At 37.4% G+C, this 24,903-nt stretch overlaps 2 pseudogenes; both read right to left on the bottom strand.

Annotated features, from left to right (window-relative positions):
• Nucleotides 738–2,504, bottom strand: Gm12912 (predicted gene 12912; annotated as a pseudogene).
• Gm11257 (predicted gene 11257) lies at nucleotides 20,399–21,341 on the bottom strand (annotated as a pseudogene).

The raw sequence follows: 24,903 nt of genomic DNA, 5'->3' as shown, positions 1-24,903 counted from the left end.
TAGGGACAGTAGTATGACTTCTTTCTATTTAGTATTGCTTTAGTTTTCTTCTCTTGCCTTATTGCACCAGTTAGTACTTTGAGAAACAGCTGAAAAGGAGTGGACATGGTAGACATCCATGTTTCATGTCTGACTTTAGAGGGATTGTTTTAAGCTTTTCTCCATTTTGGATAATACTGGCTATGGGCTTTTTCTTCTTGTTGTTATTTGGTCCAAGAGCCTGCCAATTTTGTTTATCTTCTCAAAGAACTTGTTAGTTCTCTCTATTGTTTATATTTAACCTCTGGATTTTATTATTTCTTGCAGATGACTGATTTTGGATTTGGTTTCTACTTATGTTTCCAATTTTTGAGTTGTAATATTAAGTCATCTTTGTGCTTTCTTAAAATGTTATTAATGTAGGCACTTAGAACTATAGATTTCTCTCTAGAAACATGCAACTACAAATTGTGTCTCTGAAGTTTTGCTGTGTTGTGTTTTCATTTTCATGTACTTCCAGGAAGTTTTTTCTTTAATTCTTCTTTGATGAATTCAGCAACTAGTAATCTAGTAAGGAGTCCTTTAATCTCTATGAGTTTGTCTATTTACAAGAGGTGTTTACTTGCCCATTTTAAGTTTTATTATATTGTATTCAGATAGAATAAAAGACATTATTTCAATATTTTTGAATTTGTAAAGAATGTGGTTTACTTTAGAAAAGCTTCTATGTGCTACTGATTAAAATGTATATTTTTTTCTCTCATTAAACTTGTTTTAATGGTCTCAAAGTTGTGTAAAGTTGTGTCCATTAAAAAGAACTGATTTTGAAAACTAATAACTTAAAACTCTCTCTCTCTCTCTCTCTCTCTCTCTCTCACACACACACACACACACACACACACACACACACACACACACACGGTCTTTCATTCTTCCCTTCTGCATTTCCTGATGCATTGTTATCATTAATCATTCTTTTACTATTAAATGGAAATGGTCAATTGAGACAAACAGTTCTGAGAACTTTTTTCCACCACTGATTAAAACTGGGGTGTCAGGTGTTAGGGATAATATGTATTTAGCCTTCTGAACTTTCTGGGCAGACTTGGCGACTTTGCCAGCTCCAGCAGCCTTCTTGTCCACAGCTTTGATGACACCCACAGCACCTGTCTGGCTCATGTCAGGAACAGCAAAATGACCAAAGAGAGGATACTCAGAGAAGCTCTCAATACACCTGGGCTTGCAAGGGATAATATCAACAATGGCAGCATCATCAGCCTTCAAGAATTTGGGGCCATCTTGCAGCTTCTTACCAGAACGACGATCAATCTTTTCTTTAAGCTCAGTCAACTTGCATGCTAAGTGTGACAATACAGAACAGGAGCATAGCCAGCACTTATTTGGCCTGGATGGTTCAGGATAATCACCTGAGCAGTGAAGCCAGCTGCTTCCATTGGTGGGTCATTTTTGCTGTCACTAGCAACACTGCCTCGTCTAACATATTTGACTGACAAGTTCTTTACATTGAAGCCCACATTGTCCCCAGGAAGAGCTTCACTAAAAGCTTCATTTCAACAGGTTTGACTTCAGTTGTTACATTGGCTGGAGCAAAGGTAACCACCATGCCAGGTTTGAGAACACCAGTCTCCACTCGGCCCACGGTGACAGTGCCAATGCCCCCAATTTTATAGACATCCTGGAGGGGCAGTCACAGAGGCTGGTCAGTTGGATGAGTTGGTGGCAGGATACAGTCTAAAGCTTCCAGCAGGGTGGTGCCACTGGCACTGCCATCTTTACAGGTGACTTTCCATCCCTTGAACCAAGGCATATCAGCACTTGGCTCTAGCATGTTGTCACCATTCCAACCAAAAATTGGCACAAATGCTACTGTGTCAGGGTTGTAGTCAATTTTCTTAATGTAGGTGCTGACTTCCTTAATGATTTCCTCATATCTCTTCTGACTGTATGGTGGCTCGGTGGAATCCATTTTGTTGACACCGACAATTAGCTGTTTTACACCCAGAGAGTAAGCCAGAAGAATATGCTCACGGGTCTGCCTGTTCTTGGAGATACCAGCTTCAAATTCATCAACACAAGCAACAGCAATCAGGACAGCACAGTCAGCCTGGGATGTGCCTGTAATCATGTTTTTGATGAAGTCTCTGTGTCTTGGGGCATCAATGATAGTCACATAGTATTTACTAGTTTCACATTTCCACAGGGAAGTGTCAATAGTGATACCACGCTCACGCTCAGCTTTGAGTTTGTCCAAGACCCAGGCGTAGTTGAAGGAGCCCTTTCCCATCTCAGCAGCCTCCTTCTCAAACCTTTCAATGGTCCGTTTGTTGATTCCACCACGTTTGTAGATCAGGTGACTGGTTGTGGTGGACTTGCTGGAATCTAGGTGTCCGATTACAATGATGTTGATGTGAGTCTTTTCCTTTCCCAATTTTGCTTTGAATTAACATTAACGGTGGCTTTCACAACACCTGCGTTCTGATGGCAAACCCATTACGAAAACAAACAAACAAACAAACAAACAAACAAACAAACCCAAAAAACCAAAAACCCAAAAAAAGGCTATAAAATGTATATTCTTTGTAAAGAATATTCTGCTAACATCTATTAGGTCTATTTGATGTGTGATGCTCTTTAATTTTGATGTTTCCTTGTTTCTTGTCCCAATAACCTTTTTTTGCTAAAGAAAATTGAATATTAAAATCACTGTGAATGGATTGTTGTAAATCTGTAACTTTAATTCCAGTACTAAATTTTTTTATGAACTTGTGCACCCCATAATTTGGTACATGTAAGCTCAGGATAGTAATGTCTTTTTATTTAGCTGTTTCCTTTAATAGAATAAAGTGTCCCTGTTTATCTCTTCTGATTATTTTTACTACGTAGTCCTTTTTGTTTTTTTCACATATGAAGATAAGGATGCCTCTTTGTGTTTTGGTCTCATTCAATTAGAATACATTTGCCCATTGTTTTACTTTAAGTGGGTTCCTATCTTTAAATTTAAGTTCTTTTTTTTCTTGTAGGCAGCAGATATATGCATTCTGTTTCTTGGTCCATTTAGTCAGGCTCTGTCTTTTATTAGAGAACAGAGGACATTGAAATTTACAATTACTCATGAAATGTATGTGCTAGTTGTCATTGTGTTTTGATTACTTGATTACAATTCAAGTAATGTTTTTGTTTGGAAGAGTAATTTTTATTTCTTTCCACGTTCTCTCTTGCATGCTCACTTTTCTTATCAGCTCAAAATACAGTTGTCTATATTTTTCTTAGGTTATATTTGTTGAATACAATTTTTTTATTTTTTATTTTTTTTAAATATTTATTTATTTATTCATTTGTAAGTACACTTTAGCTGTCTTCAGACACTCCAGAAGAGGGAGTCAGATTTCGTTACAGATGGTTGTGAGCCACCATGTGGTTGCTGGGATTTGAACTCAGGACCTTTGGAAGAGCAGTCGGCGCTCTTAACCACTGAGCCATCTCACCAGCCCCCGTTGAATACAATTTTAAACACCTTTTTATGTTGTAGAAATTTTTTTCTTTCATCCATTGAAGATAGGTTTGGGGGTATATAATTTTAGGTTGGCTGTTATGGTCTTTTATGACTTTGAATGCATTGCTCCAGGCTCTTCTGGCTTTCAAAGTTTCCATTGAGATATCAGCTGTTATTTTGAAGGGTTTTCTTTTAGATGTGGCTTGCATTTTTTCTCTTGAAGTTTTAAGTAGACTTTTTTTTTGTCATGCATACTTCGTGTTTAAACTATGACATGATGTTGGGATTTTCTTTTTCAGTCTTGTTTATGTTGTTTTCTCTGTGCCTCTTGTATCTGTGTGGGTGTGTATATCCTTAATTTGGGAACAATTGTTCTATGATCTTGTTAAAGATCTGGTCTATGGCATTGATTGTGACTTTCCTCACATATTTCTGGCCAAAATCTGATAGTTTTGAGGTTGTTTTGTTTTTGTTTTTGTTTTTACAGTGCCCCATAGTTTTTGCATGCTTGTTTCCTATGTTTTTGTTTGTTTTGTCTTAAAATTTTTTATGTTCCTTCATTATTGCTCTATGTTCTCTATTTTACCTTTGATACCTAATGTTCTTTCTTCTGCTTGATTCCTCCTACTTGGAAGGTTTCCTTTTGCATATTCTAGTTGGGCTTTGTGTGTTTATTTGTTTTGTTTTAATTCTACCTTCATTTCAGCTTGAGTTCTCTCTCTCTTTTTTTTTTTTTATTGGATATGTTCTTTTTTTACATTTCAAATGTTATCCCCTTTCTCAGTTTCCTGCTCCCTCACCCCAGAAAATCCCTATTCCATCTTCCCTCCCCTGCTTCTATGAGGGTGTTCCCCCACCCACCCACCCACTCCTGCCTCCCCGATCTAGCATTCCCCAACACTGGGCCATTGGGCCTTCACAGCACCAAGGGCCTCTCCTCCCATTGATTCCTGACAAGGCCCTCCTCTGCTACATATGCAGCTGGAGCTGTGGGTTCCTCCATGTATACTCTTTGGTTGAGTTCTCTTCAATGTAAGTGTATGAATTCCACTTTCACATCCAAAATTGACTTTGACATTTCAATCATTTTATACTTGTGTTCTTTTGGGTATCACTTGGTCACGTATTCTTCTTTAGCTCTACTCCTTGATTTCATTGAGCTGTTTCTTTGTGTCTTCTTTAAATTTCTTAAATCCTTTGAGCAGGTTTATGATTGTTCTTTCAATTTATATCCCGAAGTTTATCTAGGTAACTAATATTGTCAAGTATTTCTTTGAGACTGGTAGGTTTTGGAGAGAAGTTTCTAGCTTTATTTTTCAATTGTTGGTATTCTTAAAATGCAATCTGTCTGGACAGGTGGACCTTGTTATTTTTAAGGTAGTTATGGATGGAGCATGAGGTATGAGAAAGGATTATATGTGAGGTAGGTTGAGTCAAAAGACTGAAAATGGTTTGGATGAAAGCAGTCCTGTGAGCATTGGGAATTGGGATGATGTACAGGTTATTCTTGTTCCAAGCTAGGAGTATGAAGTTAGACAAGTATGACAAGAATATTTGGATATTAAGTGGGAGAGCCCTGTGTTATGGGAGATGGGTTGAAAGGATATTGCCTCAAGATTAGATCTCCTCTGCATTGGAAGTATGGAGTAACAGACTAATATTGTGTACTGGCTATGGACCCTAAGCTAAACCTAGTGGGTTATGAACAGGAATAGATAAAGAGTTCTGGGGAACTCATCAAAATTGACCCTGAAGGAGGATATTGAAGGTCTGAGTAAAGGTTAGGGTAGTAAACGTTGCCCAAAATATCCCATGAGTCTGTGGGGGTAGAGCAGGTCTTAGTGGGAGCCTAGATGTTGGGTATAGCACAGAAGGATACAATGAGAGTAAGAGAGAACATGGAATTTGGTACTGCAAGGAAGACTACAGGCCAGTACTGCAAGGTACAGGTGACCAGACTAGCCCAAGACACTAGCTTTGGGGCGTTGATAGTATTCAGAGTAAAGTAGAAAAACAAATATCATTTTGGGTCAGGGTTTACTCATTAGGCTCTACCCTGGAGGAGACAGATGAAGCCTGGGAATAGATTTTGGTGGTCAAAGTTTTACTTTTTTTTTAAATATCCTAAGTTTCTTTCAAAGTTTAAAGCCTCTCAAAAATGTTTAAGGGCTGTCTAAATATATTAAACATCTTTCTAAAATATGAAAAGATTCTGTCAAATATCTAAAGCATCTATAAAACTCAAAGGTCTCTCTGTAGTGGTTCAAATTCTCCCAACTATGGAATCTCTTAACATAAAAATCAAATCCTACACTTTCTTATTCCAATAGGAAAGAATCAATGCATAGCCATAATCAAATGAGAGGAAAAACTAAATTTGTACAATATAAAAAATTTGACACTTAATGTCTGGGAGCCTTCCATGTTCCTCTTGTTTCCATAGAGTTTTTCTACAAGAGGATTAGACAATCATCAGAATACTCTCTTAGACCTCTTCAGGGATTGTGCCCCTGACACATGGTTTCAGGCCTCAACTTCTTTTATGACCTCTTCAGTCTTGGGTCTTCCATTGAAACTGAAGGTCTTTCTCATCAAAAGTTTATACTGGCTTCTCTTTAACAACTCCAGCCCTGGCAAAAAAACAAAACAAGTTCCAGGTCCTTTCTATCACCTTATTCCATATAATCAATATTAGTACCACCTGAATAACTCTTACACCGTACCAAGTTTAGAACCCAGAAGGAGATGGACCTTTTGTTCTCTCTTGAACTTAGGTTCTATGTGATGACCCTGAGGAAATTTTCCCAAATGTAAACTTCAGTGATCTCTGTCTCTCTCTAGTTACCAGTAACATCTTAGCTCCAGCCAATCAGCACCAATTGTTTGAGTAAAGCAAAGGTTTTGCGTCAGTGGTGCTGGTTATGTATTAACCATAGCCAACTCTTTAGCTCCAGTTAATCAGGTACAATAGATTCTTAATTCAAAATATTGAATGTTCTCAACAAAGTCTTTAAGAGAGTTGCAAATTTCCACACCTGAAACTTCATAAGTCAGAATTGCATCATCTGTACCTTCTCAGATTAATTTTCTTAGTACCCACAGCAAATTACTAATCTCTGAATACTCAATGGCTTTTCCATCTAAAACTTCAAATGCCACAGACATGCTTCCAAGATCACATGGCCAGGTTTGTCACACAATACAGCAATACCTCACAAATTAGTATAGATTTGAGTCTTAAGGTTTCTACTGCAGTGATAAAATACTATGGCCAAAATCAACTTGTAGAGACAAAGGTATTTTAATTTTGCAGCTTATAATTCAACTTCTAAGTTGAATTCAGAGCAGAAACCTGAAGGTCAGGCTGGTTCAGAAGCCATAGGTATTTGCTGTTTTTTGGCTTCTTCCCCATGGCTTGTTCTGCTATCCTGTTGGGGTTTTTTGTTTTTTTGTTTGTTTGTTTTGTTTTGTTTTGTTTTGTTTTTGTTTTTCTAGAACCCAGAACCACCAGGCCAGGCTTAGCATTTCTCCCAGTTAGCTGAGCCTTCCCACATCAATTGTTATTCTAGAAAATGTACCACAGGCTTGTCCACAGGTAAAGTTGGTATTTTCTCAATTCCTTTCAAATGACTCTAACTTGTGTCAAGTTCAAAATAAATCAATCAGGGACACTTACCATTCTTGAGTCTTCTGCAGCTAAGACAGTGTGATCCATTCAAGTCATGGACAATAACCCACAAGGCTTTTAGAAGTGATATCCTTGGGGTTATTTATTTTCATCCAGAGGCCATATTGGCATTTGGCTTAAGCTGTCACCTGATGGCTCTTGATTTATGGTTTCAGTCTGGAGAGTTTTACTCTTTCCACAAAACATGTTTCACTGAGCTAAAATAATAAGACACATATACAATAAATATTGGAATTAACCTAGGCTACTCCATTAAAATGGAATACTTATTATATTATATTAACTTAGCAGTCACATTAAGCTTTTTTCATTTAAAGTATACTCATGGAAAATGCTACCAAATGGAACTCAGAGTAAAGTTCTGAAAATAAGTGAACCAGAAGTCATTTGTTATGATACTTTTAATAAATTTGGAGCCTATTTCATGTCTTATTTGTATTCCAAAGTACCTGTGAGGACTCAATAATATCATGATGTGAAGATTTTATGAACAATGAAATGGGGATTTCCATTTCCTTCTATATTTCTCTAACTCTCAAATATCTTTAGATGTTAGAAGCTTCATTTATTACAGAATTCTCTTCCCTCCCTTATTAGATTTGTTCCTAAATATAGAATTTTCGTTCAGGGTAGTATGAATGGGAGTGTGTCCATGGCCTATTTCTCTGTTTATTGTTGATATATAAAAAAGCTATTGATTTTTGTAAGAACTAGAAACCTATCCAATTATCCCATTGGTAGTGCTGCTTTGGCTCTTAGTGGAGAACCTACAACTATCACTTTATTGACCTATATTTATCACAGTTACGTACCTTATACTTATGCAATAAGTGTATTTCTTATCTAACATCAAAGAAGTTTTTCTTTGCAACAGATGGATACAATTATAGCATATAATAACTGGTCAAAATGCATAGAACCAGATATGTGGTACCTGGTCCCCCTTGATACACCTACAATACAACTCAAGCACCTATGGGTTAGGGATCATTGCAAAGGAGGAGGTTGGAAGATTCTGAAAGCCAAATGAACAGAAAGTTTGTTGTATCACATCTTGTAGATATTTCAGAGCATTTTACTGATGGACTACCATCAACCTTGCTGCAGAAAATGTGAACAATGACAATGACATATATTGGCATGTTAGGATGGAAGGGGAAAAACTTGTTGGGCTTAAATGCTAGACAAAGAACTATGGGAAAATGAAATAGAGGAACTAGTCTTTCACACAGAAAGTTTTCCCAATTGGTGATACAATAATAAGTGATGATCTTTAAAAGCATATTTATACAAGTAACATATAGACTGGGCAAAGTACATTTATGTGTTTTGGAATATATATATTTGGAGGTTGATATGTGTATGTGTGTTTCTTTACAGATAACCAAAGGTCAGTAGTTATAAATAAAACAAGAATAAACAAGTTATAGATATACATATACATCTATAACTATATGTATAACTATATATAAATATGCATGGTTATAGAGTTCATAGGCTATAGAGAACAATCTATTACAGTGTTTGCTAAATGGACATGTGTGTGTGTGTATGTGTGTGTGTGTGTGTGCAAAAGAGGCCATGGAATTCAGAGAGCAAGGGATATACATGAGATGTCTTGGAAGAATAAAAGGAAAAGGAGAAATGAATTAAAGATATTATAATTTTAAAAACATATTATTTGGACAAACTTTATTTAAAACTAAATGTCCTGTTATTAAAAGCACAATACATTTTGTTGGAAGAAAACAAAACAAGCAAACTATATACTTCTCTGTTGGTTAATTTTTGAAGTATAAGAAGATGCTATCCATGCTACTGTGGAAAAATAGAAAATGACTATGGTACTACCCAGTCAATAACTCTGAATTTTGCAATATTAATCTGTCAGTCAAAAGGTACCATGCCACTAGTACAAACATGGCATAGATGTTATTGGGTAATAAACTGATTTCTTCTTATTTTTTTTAGTAACAAGATATTTTATTGTTAATATTCTAATAAGAATAAGAATTTCAAAATTAAAGTGGTTATTTTCAAAAAGCATGACACTGAAATAAACATATTAAGAACATTGAGTAAACATTCCTTAGGCTCCTAACTCAAATATACAATCTTGCCAACTGCACACAAACGCACTGACATTTCTTTCTTTTTTTTTTTATAAACTTTTTTATTAGATATTTTCTTCATTTACATTTCAAATGTTATCCCGACCCACCCACTCCTGCTTCCTGGTCCTGGCATTCCTCTGTACTGGGGCATATGATCTTTGCAAGACCAAGGGTAAACTGATTTCTGATTGGCTTTGCAGCCTCTTACATAGAGGGAACTTCTTTTTGGTATTATAAACATTGTCAAAAGCCCATGGTTACAGAATTTCTAGGCTGTATGGGAGACTCTGCTACCATAGTTGTGTTAAATGAATGTGTCAAACAGCCACCTAAATATTTATACTTATACTCAATTCTATTCCATCTATCGACCTATCTGTACCAATACCATGTTTTTTGTTAGTGTTTTGTTTTGTTTTACTAATGTTCTACAGTACAGCTTGAGGTCAGGGATGTTGGTTCCCCCAGAAGTTTTTTGTTTATTTATTTTTCCTTTTTTTATTATTATTTTTGAATTGTTTTTGCAGGCAATTGTCTGGAACTAGAAAATATTGTGTGTAAGGTAACCCAGAACCAAAAGGAATACATGATATGTACTCACTGAGAAGTGGATATTAGCCATAAAGCTCAGAATACCCATGTAACAATTCACAGACCATATGAAGCTTAACAGGAAGGAAGGCCCAAGTGTGGGTGGCTCAATCCCACCTAGAAAGAGAAACAAAAAAAAAATCATGGAAGGCAGAGAAAAGAAAGGACCAGGGTAGGAGAATGGAGGAAGGGGAAGGAGCAAAATCAGGTATTGAAGGAGATAGGAAAGAATCCCAGAGGTCCAGGAGAATGAATAGAAATGTGCAGCATTGGGGTTAGGGAACAGGAGAACTACTAGAAAGACCTTGACACTAAGGATGGGGGAGGCTCCCAGAACCTAATGGGGATGACATTAGCTGAAATGCTTAACAGTAGGGAGATCACCTCCAGTAGATGGACATGTCCCTTAGTGGAGGAATGGGGTTACTCATGCATCTCAAAATTTTTAGCCCAGAATTGTTCCTGTCTAAAGGTAATAACAGGGAAAAAAACTGTAGCAGAGCCTGAAGAAAAGGTCATCCAGAGACCATTTACAGACACCAAACCTCAACACTATTGCTGATGTCAAGATGTGCTTGCAGATTGGAGCCTGGAATTGCTGTCCTCTCAGAGGCTCTGCCAGGATCTGACTAAGACAGATGCAGATATTTACAGTCAACCACTGGACTGAACCCAAGGATCATATTGGAAGAATTAGAGGAAGGACTGAAGGAGCTGAAGGGGATTGCAACACCATAGAAAGGGCAACAATATCAACAGACCCCTCAGAGTTTCCAGCATCTAAGCAACGAACCAAAGATCATATAAGGGCTGGTCCATGGAACCCTGCTACATATGTGGCAGAAGACTGCCTTGTTTGGCCTCAGTGAGAGAAGATGTGCTTGGTCCTTCAGAGGCTCATATCCCAGAGAAGGGTGATGCTAGAGGGGTTACATGGAATTGGGTGTGTGGGTAGGAGTACAATCTCTTAGAGGTGAATGGAAGGGGGTCAGGGTCATAGAAGGGGTAATTGGAAGGGGGATAGCATTTGAAATGTAAATAAATAAAATAATTAATTAAAAAATAAAGATTGTATTTTTCCAATAATAGAATAGCTATCTATGTTTGCTTGTTATTGGTTTTGCTTCAAATATCTTTTTCTATTATTTGATGGTGAGGTATGTTTCTTGAAGGCAGCAAAATATACAGCCTGTTTTTTATAACTACTGTTAATTCATGTCTATTTGTAGGGGAGTTGAGACCATTAATATTGCAAGTTATTATTGAATAATGTGAACTAAGTCCTGTAATTTTGTTGTCTTGATAGTCTTTTATTAGAATGCTGTTCAATATTCTGGAGTTCTTTTGTTGTTCTTGTGCTTTGTTGGACATTTTAAACTTTCTCTTCAGAACTAATTATTCTTTGCAACATTCCCCGTTGAACTTGTTGTTCATTGGTCACAAATTCCTTAAATCTGCTTTTATAATGGAACATTTTTTCTTTTCCCCTTAATTAAGATGCATAATTTTGCTGAGAGTAGTAGTATGGACTATTATCTTTGCTTTAATAACTTACAAAACATTTGTTAAATCCCTTCTGATTTTCATAGTGTCCATTTCAAAGACTAATGTCACTCTGCTGACCAGCCTTTGTATGTAAGTTGATGTTTCTATCTTGCCACTTTCAACATACTCTTTTTGTTCTGTAATTTAATAATTATGATTATTATATGGGGTAAGAATTTGCTTGTGATCATGTTTATTTAATATTTGATATGCTCCTTGGAACTTGATAAGCATCTCTTCCCTTGGATTAAGTTACCTTTTATGATTTTGTTGAAAATATTTTTGTGCATTTGAACTGTTTTTTTTCTTCTTTTGTACTTAATATTCATATGATTTGTGTTTTGTGATTTTGTGATTTATGTCCCTGATTTCCTGAGTGTTGAATTCCTTGGCTTTTTGATCTGACATTTGACTGAGTGACTGAATTTATCTGCCTTCTTGTCAAGACACTTTGCTCTGTCTTCTATTTTGATAAATTGGTGCAAATATATTGGTAAAGATATTCTATCAATTTTTTGTTTGAATTCCTAAAATTTTCAGGTCAATGTTTATTTACTTTTGGCCTTTTTATAGAGATTGTTTTTTATTGGATTTTATTTTTATATCTTGAAATATTTTTAATACTTTATTAAACTGTTTGTGTTTTTGAACTCTTTATTCTACACTTTCATTTTCATACTCAGTCATGTTTATTAGTGATAATTTGAACTTAATGTTTTGTGTATCATTAGCAACTAAGATAGTGTTCTCTGGGTATATTTCTTTTTTTTTTTTTTTTTTCCATTTTTTATTAGGTATTTCGCTCATTTACATTTGCAATGCTATACCAAAAGTCCCCCATAGCCACCCACCCCCTCTCCCCTACCCACCCACTCCCCTTTTATGGCCCTGGCGTTCCCCTGTACTGGGGCATATAAAGTTTGCGTGTCCAATGGGCCTCTCTTTCCAGTGATGGCCGACTAGGCCATCTTTTGATGCATATGCAGCTAGAGTCAAGAGCTCCGGGGTACTGGTTAGATCATAATGTTGTTCCACCTATAGGGTTGCAGATCCCTTTAGCTTCTTTGGTACTTTCTCTAGCTCCTTCATTGGGGGCCATGTGATCCATCCAATAGCCGACTGTGAGCATCCACTTCTATGTTTGCTAGGCCCAGGCATACTCTGACAAGAGACAGCTATATCAGGGTCCTTTCAGCATAATCTTGCTAGTGTATGCAATGGTGTCAGCATTTGGAAGCTGATTATGGGATGGATCCCCGGATATGGTAGTGTCTACATGGTCCATCCTTTTATCTCAACTCCAAACTTTGTCTCTGTAACTCCTTCCAAGGGTGTTTTGCTCCCACTTCTAAGGAGGGGCATAGTGTTCACACTTCAGTCTTCATTTTTCTTGAGTTTCATGTGTTTAGGAAATTGTATCTTATATCTTGGGTATCTTAGGTTTTGGGCTAATATCCACTTATCAGTGAGTACATATTGTGTGAGTTCCTTTGTGAATGTGTTACCTCACTCAGGATGATGCCCTCCAGGTCCATCCATTTGGCCAGGAATTTCATAAATTCATTCTTTTTAATAGCTGAGTAGTACTCCATTGTGTAGATGTACCACATCTTCTGTATCCATTCCTCTGTTGAGGGGCATCTGGGTTCCTTCCAGCTTCTGGCTATTATAAATAAGGCTGCTATGAACATAGTGGAGCATGTGTCCTTCTTACCAGTTGGGGCATCTTCTGGATATATGCCCAGGAGAGGTATTGCTGGATCCTCCGGTAGTACTATATCCAGTTTTCTGAGGAACCGCCAGACTGATCTCCAGAGTGGTTGTACAAGCCTGCAATCCCACCAACAATGGAGGAGTGTTCCTCTTTCTCCACATCCACGCCAGCATCTGCTGTCACCTGAATTTTTGATCTTAGCCATTCTGACTGGTGTGAGGTGGAATCTCAGGGTTGTTTTGATTTGCATTTCCCTGATGATTAAGGATGTTGAGCATTTTTTCAGGTGCTTCTCTGCCATTCGGTATTCCTCAGGTGAGAATTCTTTGTTCAGTTCTGAGCCCCATTTTTTAATGGGGTTATTTGATTTTCTGAAGTCCACCTTCTTGAGTTCTTTATATATGTTGGATATTAGTCCCCTATCTGATTTAGGATAGGTAAAGATCCTTTCCCAATCTGTTGGTGGTCTTTTTGTCCTATTGACGGTGTCTTTTGCCTTGCAGAAACTTTGGAGTTTCATTAGGTCCCATTTGTCAATTCTCGATCTTACAGAGCAAGCCATTGCTGTTCTGTTCAGGAATCTTTCCCCTGTACCCATATCTTCAAGGCTTTTCCCCACTTTCTCCTCTATAAGTTTCAGTGTCTCTGGTTTTATGTGAAGTTCCTTGATCCACTTAGATTTGACCTTAGTACAAGGAGATAAGTATGGATCGATTCGCATTCTTCTACATGATAACAACCAGTTGTGCCAGCACCAATTGTTGAAAATGCTGTCTTTCTTCCACTGGATGGTTTTAGCTCCCTTGTCGAAGATCAAGTGACCATAGGTGTGTGGGTTCATTTCTGGGTCTTCAATTCTATTCCATTGGTCTACTTGTCTGTCTCTATACCAGTACCATGCAGTTTTTATCACAATTGCCCTGTAGTAAAGCTTTAGGTCAGGCATGGTGACTCCACCAGAGGTTCTTTTATCCTTGAGAAGAGTTTTTGCTATCCTCGGTTTTTTGTTATTCCAGATGAATTTGCAAATTGCTCCTTCTAATTCGTTGAAGAATTGAGTTGGAATTTTGATGGGGATTGCATTGAATCTGTAGATTGCTTTTGGCAAGATAGCCATTTTTACAATGTTGATCCTGCCAATCCATGAGCATGGGAGATCTTTCCATCTTCTGAGATCTTCTTTAATTTCTTTCTTCAGAGACTTGAAGTTTTTATCATACAGATCTTTTACTTCCTTAGTTAGAGTCACGCCGAGATATTTTATATTATTTGTGACTATTGAGAACGGTGTTGTTTCCCTAATTTCTTTCTCAGCCTGTTTATTCTTTGTGTAGAGAAAGGCCATTGACTTGTTTGAGTTAATTTTATATCCAGCTACTTCACCAAAGCTGTTTATCAGGTTTAGGAGTTCTCTGGTGGAATTTTTAGGGTCACTTATATATACTATCATATCATCTGCAAAAAGTGATATTTTGACTTCCTCTTTTCCAATTTGTATCCCCTTGATCTCCTTTTGTTGTCGAATTGCTCTGGCTAATACTTCAAGTACTATGTTGAAAAGGTAGGGAGAAAGTGGGCAGCCTTGTCTAGTCCCTGATTTTAGTGGGATTGCTTCCAGCTTCTCTCCATTTACTTTGATGTTGGCTACTGGTTTGCTGTAGATTGCTTTTATCATGTTTAGGTATGGGCCTTGAATTCCTGATCTTTCCAAAACTTTTATCATGAATGGGTGTTGGATCTTGTCAAATGCTTTTTCTGCATCTAACGAGATGATCATGTGGTTTTTGTCTTTGAGTTTGTTTATATAATGGATTACATTGATGGATTTTCGTATATTAAACCATCCCTGCATCCCTGGAATAAAACCTACTTGGTCAGGATGGATGATTTCTTTAATGTGTTCTTGGATTCGGTTAGCGAGAATTTTATTAAGGATTTTTGCATCGATATTCATAAGAGAAATTGGTCTGAAGTTCTCTATCTTTGTTGGATCTTTCTGTGGTTTAGGTATCAGAGTAATAGTGGCTTCATAAAATGAGTTGGGTAGAGTACCTTCTACTTCTATCTTGTGAAATAGTTTGTGCAGAACTGGAATTAGATCTTCTTTGAAGGTCTGATAGAACTCTGCACTAAACCCATCTGGTCCTGGGCTTTTTTTGGTTGGGAGACTATTAATAACTGCTTCTATTTCTTTAGGGGATATGGGACTGTTTAGAAGGTCAACTTGATCCTGATTCAACTTTGGTACCTGGTATCTGTCCAGAAATTTGTCCATTTCGTCCAGGTTTTCCAGTTTTGTTGAGTATAAGCTTTTGTAGAAGGATCTGATGGTGTTTTGGATTTCTTCAGGATCTGTTGTTATGTCTCCCTTTTCATTTCTGATTTTGTTGATTAGGATTTTGTCCCTTTGCCCTCTAGTGAGTCTAGCTAAGGGTTTATCTATCTTGTTGATTTTCTCAAAGAACCAACTCCTCGTTTGGTTAATTCTTTGAATAGTTCTTCTTGTTTCCACTTGGTTAATTTCACCCCTGAGTTTGATTATTTCCTGCCGTCTACTCCTCTTGGGTGAATTTGCTTCCTTTTTTTCTAGAGCTTTTAGATGTGTTGTCAAGCTGCTAGTATGTGCTCTCTCCCGTTTCTTCTTGGAGGTACTCAGAGCTATGAGTTTCCCTCTTAGAAATGCTTTCATTGTGTCCCAAAGGTTTGGGTACGTTGTGGCTTCATTTTCATTAAACTCTAAAAAGTCTTTAATTTCTTTCTTTATTCCTTCCTTGACCAAGGTATCATTGAGAAGAGTGTTGTTCAGTTTCCACGTGAATGTTGGCTTTCCATTCTTAATGTTGTTATTGAAGATCAGTCTTAGGCCATGGTGGTCTGATAGGATACATGGGACAATTTCAATATTTTTGTATCTGTTGAGGCTTATTTTGTGACCAATTATATGGTCAATTTTGGAGCAGGTCCCGTGAGGTGCTGAGAAGAAGGTATATCCTTTTGTTTTAGGATTAAATATTCTGTAGATATCTGTCAGGTCCATTTGTTTCATAACTTCTGTTAGTTTCACTGTGTCCCTGTTTAGTTTCTGTTTCCACGATCTGTCCATTGATGAAAGTGGTGTGTTGAGGTCTCCCACTATTATTGTGTGAGGTGCAATGTGTGCTTTGAGCTTTACTAAAGTGTCTTTAATGAATGTGGTTGCCCTTGCATTTGGAGCGTAGATATTCAGAATTGAGAGTTCCTCTTGGAGGATTTTACCTTTGATGAGTATGAAGTGTCCCTCCTTGTCTTTTTTGATAACTTTGGGTTGGAAGTCGATTTTATCCGATATTAGAATGGCTACTCCAGCCTGTTTCTTCAGACCATTTGCTTGGAAAATTGTTTTCCAGCCTTTCACTCTGAGGTAGTGTCTGTCTTTTTCCCTGAGATGGGTTTCCTGTAAGCAGCAGAATGTTGGGTCCTGTTTGTGTAGCCAGTCTGTTCGTCTATGTCTTTTTATTGGGGAATTGAGTCCATTGATATTAAGAGATATTAAGGAAAGGTAATTGTTGCTTCCTGTTATTTTTGTTGTTAAAGTTGGCATTCTGTTCTTGTGGTTGTCTTCTTTTAGGTTTGTTGATGGATTATCTTCTTGTTTTTTCTAGGGCGTGGTTCCCATCCTTGTATTGTTTTTTTTCTGTTATTATCCTTTGAAGGGCTGGATTCGTGGAGAGATAATGGGTGAATTTAGTTTTGTCGTGGAATACTTTGGTTTCTCCATCTATGGTAATTGAGAGTTTGGCTGGGTATAGTAGCCTGGGCTGGCATTTATGTTCTCTTAGTGTCTGTATAACATCTGACCAGGCTCTTCTGGCTTTCATAGTCTCTGGTGAAAAATCTGGTGTAATTCTGATAGGCTTGCCTTTATATGTTACTTGACCTTTTTCCCTTACTGCTTTTAGTATTCTATCTTTATTTAGTGCATTTGGTGTTCTGATTATTATGTGTCGGGAGGAATTTCTTTTCTGGTCCAGTCTATTTGGAGTTCTGTAGGCTTCTTGTATGTTCATGGGCATCTCTTTCTTTAGATTTGGGAAGTTTTCTTCAATAATTTTGTTGAAGATGTTTGCTGGTCCTTTGAGTTGAAAATCTTCATTCTCATCCACTCCTATTATCCGTAGGTTTGGTCTTCTCATTGTGTCCTGGATTTCCTGGATGTTTTGAGTTAGGATCTTTTTGCATTTTCCATTTTCTTTGATTGTTGTGCCGATGTTCTCTATGGAGTCTTCTGCACCTGAGATTCTCTCTTCCATCTCTTGTATTCTGTTGCTGATGCTGGCATCTATGGTTCCAGATTTCTTTCCTAGGGTTTCTATCTCCAGCGTCGCCTCACTTTGGGTTTTCTTTATTGTGTCTACTTCCCTTTTTAGGTCTAGTATGGTTTTGTTCATTTCCATCACCTGTTTGGATGTGTTTTCCTGTTTTTCTATAAGGACTTCTACCTGTTTGGTTGTGTTTTCCTGTTTTTCTTTAAGGACTTGTAACTCTTTAGCAGTGTTTTCCTGTTTTTCTTTAAGGACTTGTAACTCTTTAGCAGTGTTCTCCTGTATTTCTTTAAGTGAGTTGTTGAATTCCTTCTTTATGTCCTCTACCATCATCATGAGATATGCTTTTAAATCCAGGTCTACCTTTTCAGGTGTGTTAGGGTGTCCTGGATTGGGCGAAGTGGGCGTTCTGGGTTCTGATGATGGTGAGTGGTCCTGGCTTCTGTTAGTAGGATTCTTACGTTTACCTTTCGCCATCTGGCAATCTCTGGAGTTAGTTGTTATAGTTGTCTTTGTTAAAAGATTGTTCCTCTGTTGATTTTGTTACCCTCTATCAGCAGGCGTGGGAGACAAGCTCTCTTCTCTGAGTTTCAGTGGTCAGAGCAGTCTCTGTAGGCAAGCTCTCCTCTCTCAGGGAAGGTGTACAGTTATCTGGTGTTTGGACCTCCTCCTGGCTGAAGGTGAAGGCCCAAAACAGGATCTTTCCCAGAAGCTGTGTTGCTTTGGCCAGGAAGGTGGCCAGTTGTCTGGAGTCGAAGATGTCGCAGCCTCAGAAGCTCTGTGGCTCTTGCCGGGAAGGTGGCTGGTTGTCTGGAGCTGAGGATGGTGCCGCCCCAGAATCTCTGCGACTCTCTCGCCCGTCCCAGAAACGGCTGGCACTCTGTATTCCACACGGTCACCCGTGCAGCCTGCCCTCCGCGGAGTCCCGGAGCCAAGAAGGCTCCCGCCGGCGCCTGTGCCACAAACCTCTCAGGCCAGGCAGACCCCCGTGCTCTCACCAGGAAGGTGGCCGGCTGTCTGGAGCTGAAGATGGCGCCGCCCAGAAGCTCTGCGACTCTCTCGCCCGTCCCAGAAACAGCTGGCACTCTGTATTCCACACGGTCACCCGTGCAGCCTGCCCTCCGCGGAGTCCCGGAGCCAAGAAGGCTCCCGCCGGCGCCTGTGCCACAAACCTCTCAGGCCAGGCAGACCCCGTGCTCTCACCAGGAAGGTGGCCGGCTGTCTCTGGGTATATTTCTATGGCAATACTAGGTTTTGGAGAAGAGGCATTGTTTTGACTGTTCATATTTATTTGTAATATGACCTGAGTACATGGAGCTAGGTCATTAGTAATATATTGATATTCTAATTCTGTCTCTACATTGTTGAGAAAATGTTCAAACCTCTCTTTCTTTTTACTCTAACATGTCATGTGATTGACCAGCTATGTGGATGCTGGGGTTCCATGTTTGAAATACAGTGTCAAAGTTACAATAGGATATCAGAAAATAGTCTTGGGTCAATTTGACTCAGGTTTCTCAGCTGGAAGTAGACTTTCTATAAAAGATTCTCAGAACCATTCTTCGGGAATCTTGAAGACACAATGAGGAGCTTTCCTTAGACAATAAGTATTTGTGGAATTGCTGATGTGAGTCTTGGCCTCCTATGAGAAGAGGAACAATAAAAGGGGGAAGGCATTGACTTGTGGTTCTTAGGAAGGCTACATGGGTGGGTTGAATTCGTATTGTCAGTCTAATGTCACTTCCTGGAACGGAGCAGTTTCCTGGGATTCTAGGGATGGATTGAGTTTGTGACTTGAGTCTTATGTATTTAATTAAGAAAAAGGGCTAATTAGGGACAATGGCAAGCAACTCAGATGGATGTACTTATCAGTGATACTTTGGGTCTCTAACTGAAGGGGTATCCCAAAGTGGGACAGGAATGCAGGCATGAGACAATAGTCTTCTGGTGGGTGGTGCAACATTGGATGTGTGCTTGCATGTATGTGTGTGTTACATAAACTTTCTGTTTTATTATTTTTTATTAATCATTACATTTTATTACATTTTAAATGATATCCCCCTTCCCAGTCACCCCTCTACAACCCTACTATTCTATTCGACCTCTTCCTCCCCTTCGAATCTATGAGGGTACTTCCTATTTCACCCACCTACCCACTCCTGCCCCACCACTCAGCATCCCCCTATGCTGGTGCATCAAACATCCATAGGACTAAGGGCCTCCCGTTTCATTGATGCCAGACAAAGCCATTCTTTGCTACATATGTCTCTGGAGTCATGGGTGCCTTCTTGTACACTCCTTGGTTGGTGGTCTAGTAAATCATTTTGTAAGTCAAAGAGAAATTCAAAATGGTAAAAGCTGCAGCACCATGTTCTAAAAGATAAGCTGTATGCTGATTTTTGAGAAATTCAAAATTGTATAGGGCTGAGATTTTTTTTCAATGTTCGTCAACCATGGAAGAAAGCTAAACTTTGTCCAAAATGAAATAGCAGTCACTTAAGAGTGAAGTTTTAAATAAAAATCTTTGTTGGCTTTGGTACTTTCCCCCAAAATGTAAGTACTATGTGTAAAGACTAAAACAACATAAAATCCATGACTACCTCAAATTAGCTAAATGAAATTCAATGTTCAAATATTTTGTTCAGATGCATTCTGTGCCTGCCAAGTTGTTATTCATATTTAAAATATTATACAAAAATGTCTCTCTCTCAACTCCATTTTCAGCTGCAATCATTTTTCCTGAGAGGAAGCATTCTCTCTATCTATCTATCTATCTATCTATCTATCTATCTATCTATCTATATCTATCTATCTATCATCTATCTATTTATCATCTATCATCAACCTATTTGTGGAGACTGTTGGGGAACATTCAAAGAGATTTTTCATATCTTCAGTTCTATGTTACACTAACCATAGGGAATGTGAAAAACCTTAAGTGAGCATCTTTTTTTTATATGCTAAGATTAAGATTTTTTTTCTAAAGCAATCAAGGTCAATGCCCCCTGAACAAGCAAATTCTGCTCATTAACGTACATTTTATATCATTCTAAAAAAAAAAAACAACTAAAATGCAAATAATAGTTTAGAATTTAAATCACTGATTATGATGAATGTGAAGAATAATGAATGATGAGAAAAAATAAAAGACAATTAATGTGCATTTTCTCTAGAGAGAGTTAACTAGGTAGAGCTAGAAAAGATGACTGACCCTTACAGAGGAACTATATGTTTTTGATTCCCTTACTTCATTGTGCTCTGGGAATATTATTCATATGAATTTTAGTGACTTTATTCATACAAAGAATGTATAATCATGGGCTAGATTTGACTCCATAAATGTGTCACAGATTTCATATGTCAAGGTCCAAAGATATTATCAACTTTGTTATTTTAAAATATTTAGGGGTAAATGATTTCTGCAAAATAGAAAGAAATAGAAGAAGAAACAGAATCTTTGCCATTTGGAATTATTTCAGTGTACTAAATTTATACTTTCTTGGTGGGATGTGATAAGCCTAAGTAGAGGGTATGATCTTTCTCTACCTGGTCCTGACTGTGTGTACAGGAAATTTAATGAATTTTGCCTTTACAGAGGCATGTAGCTTTGCAACCTTCTTTAACAACTGGATCTTCACAGGTTACCATCTTCTTCAGATCTTTACAGGTAGAATAATCACCTTCATGTCCACAACTATTGGTGCACAGCCCATCTTCAGAGCGATCAGGACAACTGGCACATGGTACTCCTACTGTGTAAGGTGTGTATAACCTTCTTGCATAACTGCCAACAGGACAATAGTGACAAACATAAAAATCTCAGTGGATTTCAGGGCATTCAGCAACTCCACATGCAACTTGGAAAGTTGAATTCCAAACAACCTGAGTATTAAGTGAGCATCTTAAATATTTGATTATAGTGTTAGTTAAGCCTTATTTATAGTTAATCTTGCCAATCTAGAGTAATACAAAATTTAGTATTATAAAGTTCAACTCCAACCAAAAAAAAAAGTCAACTGCAGATGTGGAGTATAAAAACAGATCTTTGGGGATTACATGATGATATGAATGTATATATTAGTTACTGCCTGTATATTTTTAGTTTGTTTGTTAATCTGTTATCCAGTTAGGGAAAACAGAGAAAAATCTTAAGACCTAACTGATTCATCAGTTATAAATGTGAAGATTATTATTTTCTTCACATCACTGTTATCCCTTCTGCCCTCCTTGAAGGTAGTATGTATGTATGTATGTATGTATGTATGTATGTATGTATGTAATAGGAAAGTAAACAGTATACCAACTGTCACATAAAACCTATCTTCAGAGCTATTTCAACATATATAGCAGTCTTGGTAAGTGGAATTTATTTGGGCAATGACAGACTTTATTTTTCCTAAATGTTCTCTGTCAACTTTCTACAATCCACTTAAATCCTTTCCTGAGTACTTTCTGCTTTTCAGATCATAAACATCCACCCACAAGAATCAACTTAGGAGCTGTTTAAAAACAGTTTCCCAAACTTCTATAAGCCCACAGAATCTTAAGAGCCAGCATTTATGAAATAGATGTTTTAAGAAAGTTTTTGAAATAGCTACTATGGAATCAGTCCAGCTGATACAACACTGATAAAACTGATTTTTAAAACCTTCATGAGACCTATGAGAAAAAAAAAAGACATATGACTCCATTAGGTAATAGCGGCAAGCTTCTAACTTCATTATGTAACAGAGATGAAATTTTACACAAACTAGTTTCCTTGAAAAATCTTATAATGTATTTCTATCATAGAATTCAAAAGCTGAATATATCCAAGGCATGAGGGTAATACAAACATGGAAGGACAGGTAAGTGGAAAATGTTACTCTCTCAGTCTATATATTATTCTTAAATATTGATTACAGAAGCATTTGAGCAAACTCTCTCTGTTATTTTTACCTCTTTCAAAGCAGCAGCAATAGGATACATGTGATGACAAAGACCCATGTACAATCAGCTACTGCTAAGAAGTTACAAGCATATAGACATTGAAATCTGAAAACTTCCTCCCATGTATAGGAGCAGATTCTCTATAATTTGCATGGGTATTTTGAGGGCTTTTTTTGGGGGGGAAATGAATGTAAAGCAAAATTGTACTTCCTATGCAAAAATATATTTGATGAAAAGTTTTTTGTTCTTCTTGCTGTATGTGTTGGCATGTATTTGTGTGTGTGTGTGTGTGTGTGTGTGTGTGTGTGTGTGTGTGCATTTATGTGTAATAATGTGAGTTAACATGAAACCCCAAATTATGCATGTGGGGAATAGAAGACAACCTTAATTTTCTATCCTCACTTTCCATCTTGCTTTAAATAGACTTCATTTTTTTTTTTTTTTTTTTTTTTGTTCACTACTACATACTCTAGGTTTTTAGGCCTGAAGACTTTCAGAGATTCACATGTTTCTAGCATCCATATTGTCTCAGATACTCTGTAACTACAGATATCTATAACCATATCAATCTTGCCATGGCTTCTGGAAACTTGAATCCAGATTTTCACACTTATGTGGTAAGCACTTACTGAGCCACTTCCACACCTTAATGTTACCTTTTTTACACCCTTGATTCTGTGGAGAATTTATAAGAGAGATTACTTTATCTAGACCATGACACCATAAAACTGATCCACCTCAGAAAGTATATTAAACTCTGCTGTATCTCTAATTTCTACCTAAATATTGTACCTGAGATTTGAATAGCAGTTAGGCATTAAGTGATTTTCTCTGATTCTGTTCTCTTTTTAGAAATCATTAAAATTGAAGGTATCATTTGGAAACAAAAATTTATTTTGTGATTTCTTCCTTGACAGAACTTCAGTTTTTCTGATCTATCTCACATAGTGATCTGATATAAGAACAGACATGCATTTAAAAAGTCACATGTTCAAAGTTCATTTTGCATGTATATTTTTTACATAGAGTTTTCTAGTTTGTAAAACATTTCTTCTAAGAGAAGATTCAGTAAAAGGAAACTGTCTTCTCATATATAGAAAGATGTATTCTAGTTTGATAACCTATGAAAAAGCAAGAATATTAATAGCATCTACTATTATTATCAATTGTTTAATCTCAAGCAATGACTAAGGAACTATTATAATTTATAATAAAACCAAATACATGGGGGAAATGACAAAAAAAGAGGCCTCCACAAATAAGTCATCCTGGGATATTTCACTTTAGGAATCATATAATATAATTATATAGTAACAGATGAATAGCTTGAAAACTGACAATTATCTTGAAGCCATATGATAGCTTTCTCATGTGCAGCATCTCACACATACCACCTACATTTAAGATGAGAGAAGTAAAGAGAATATAGTATGGGTACAGACGTATTAATACTTGAATAGTCATTCCTTTTTGGTTTTTTTTTTTTTGGGTTTTTTTGTTTTTTTTGCTTTTTGAGACAGGGTTTCTCTGTGTAGTCCTGGCTGTCCTAGAACTCAGTTTGTAGACCAGGCTGACCTCGAATCCTCCTGCCTCTGCCTCCCAAGTGCTGGGATTAGAGGCATGTGCCACCACTGCCCAGCTTGGTTAGTCATTCTTAGTTTCAGTATGTTTGTATTGTCATCTTCAGAAGTACATTAACATGCATACATTGATGATTTTCTCAATCATTGATGTGGGTGGTTTTGCTTTATATTACTTATATTTTATACTCTTTCAAATGATTACAAAACCTATCATTTAACATCTTTTAAAAACATTTTTTATTTTCCCTTGGTAATATAATTCCATGGAGGATGGATATGAACATTTAAGAGAGGTATAAAACTAACTTTTAAGAATAGATATAGAGACATAGACATAGACATAGACATAGACATAGACATAGACATAGACATAGACATAGACATAGACATAGACATAGACATAGACATAGACATAGACATAGACATAGACATGAAGAACAACAATACCAACCAACCAGACCCCCCAGAGCTCCCAGGGACTAAACCACCAACCAGAGTATGCATGGAGTGACCCATGCCTTCAGCTGCATAGGTAGTAGAGGATTACCTTATGTAGCATCATTGGGAGGGGAGGCCCTCGGTCCTGTGGAGGCTCAATGCCCCAGTGTAGGGGAATGCTAGGGTAGTGAGGTGGGAGTGGGTGGGTGGGTGGATGTGAGTGGGTAGAGGATCGCCCTCATGGAAGTGGGAGGGGGATTGGCTAGGGGTTTGTTGACGGGAAATTGAGAAGAAGGATAACATTTGAAACGTAAATTTAAAAATTAACCAATAAAAATATAAAAATAAAATGACAGGAAACATAAAAAATAAATAAATAAAAGACTCATGGGATAATTCAACTATCTAGTTTAACTTTAAGAAAATGTGAGGAACATTGAGGTACATGTATTTCAATGACTTCTCGCATTTCCCTTTCCAATGTATTTCAACTTTCACGATTTACCT

The sequence above is a fragment of the Mus musculus genome, chromosome 4, assembly GCF_000001635.26.
Source record: "Mus musculus strain C57BL/6J chromosome 4, GRCm38.p6 C57BL/6J".
Taxonomy (NCBI): domain Eukaryota; kingdom Metazoa; phylum Chordata; class Mammalia; order Rodentia; family Muridae; genus Mus; species Mus musculus.
This window is presented reverse-complemented; position numbering and strand designations above follow the sequence as displayed.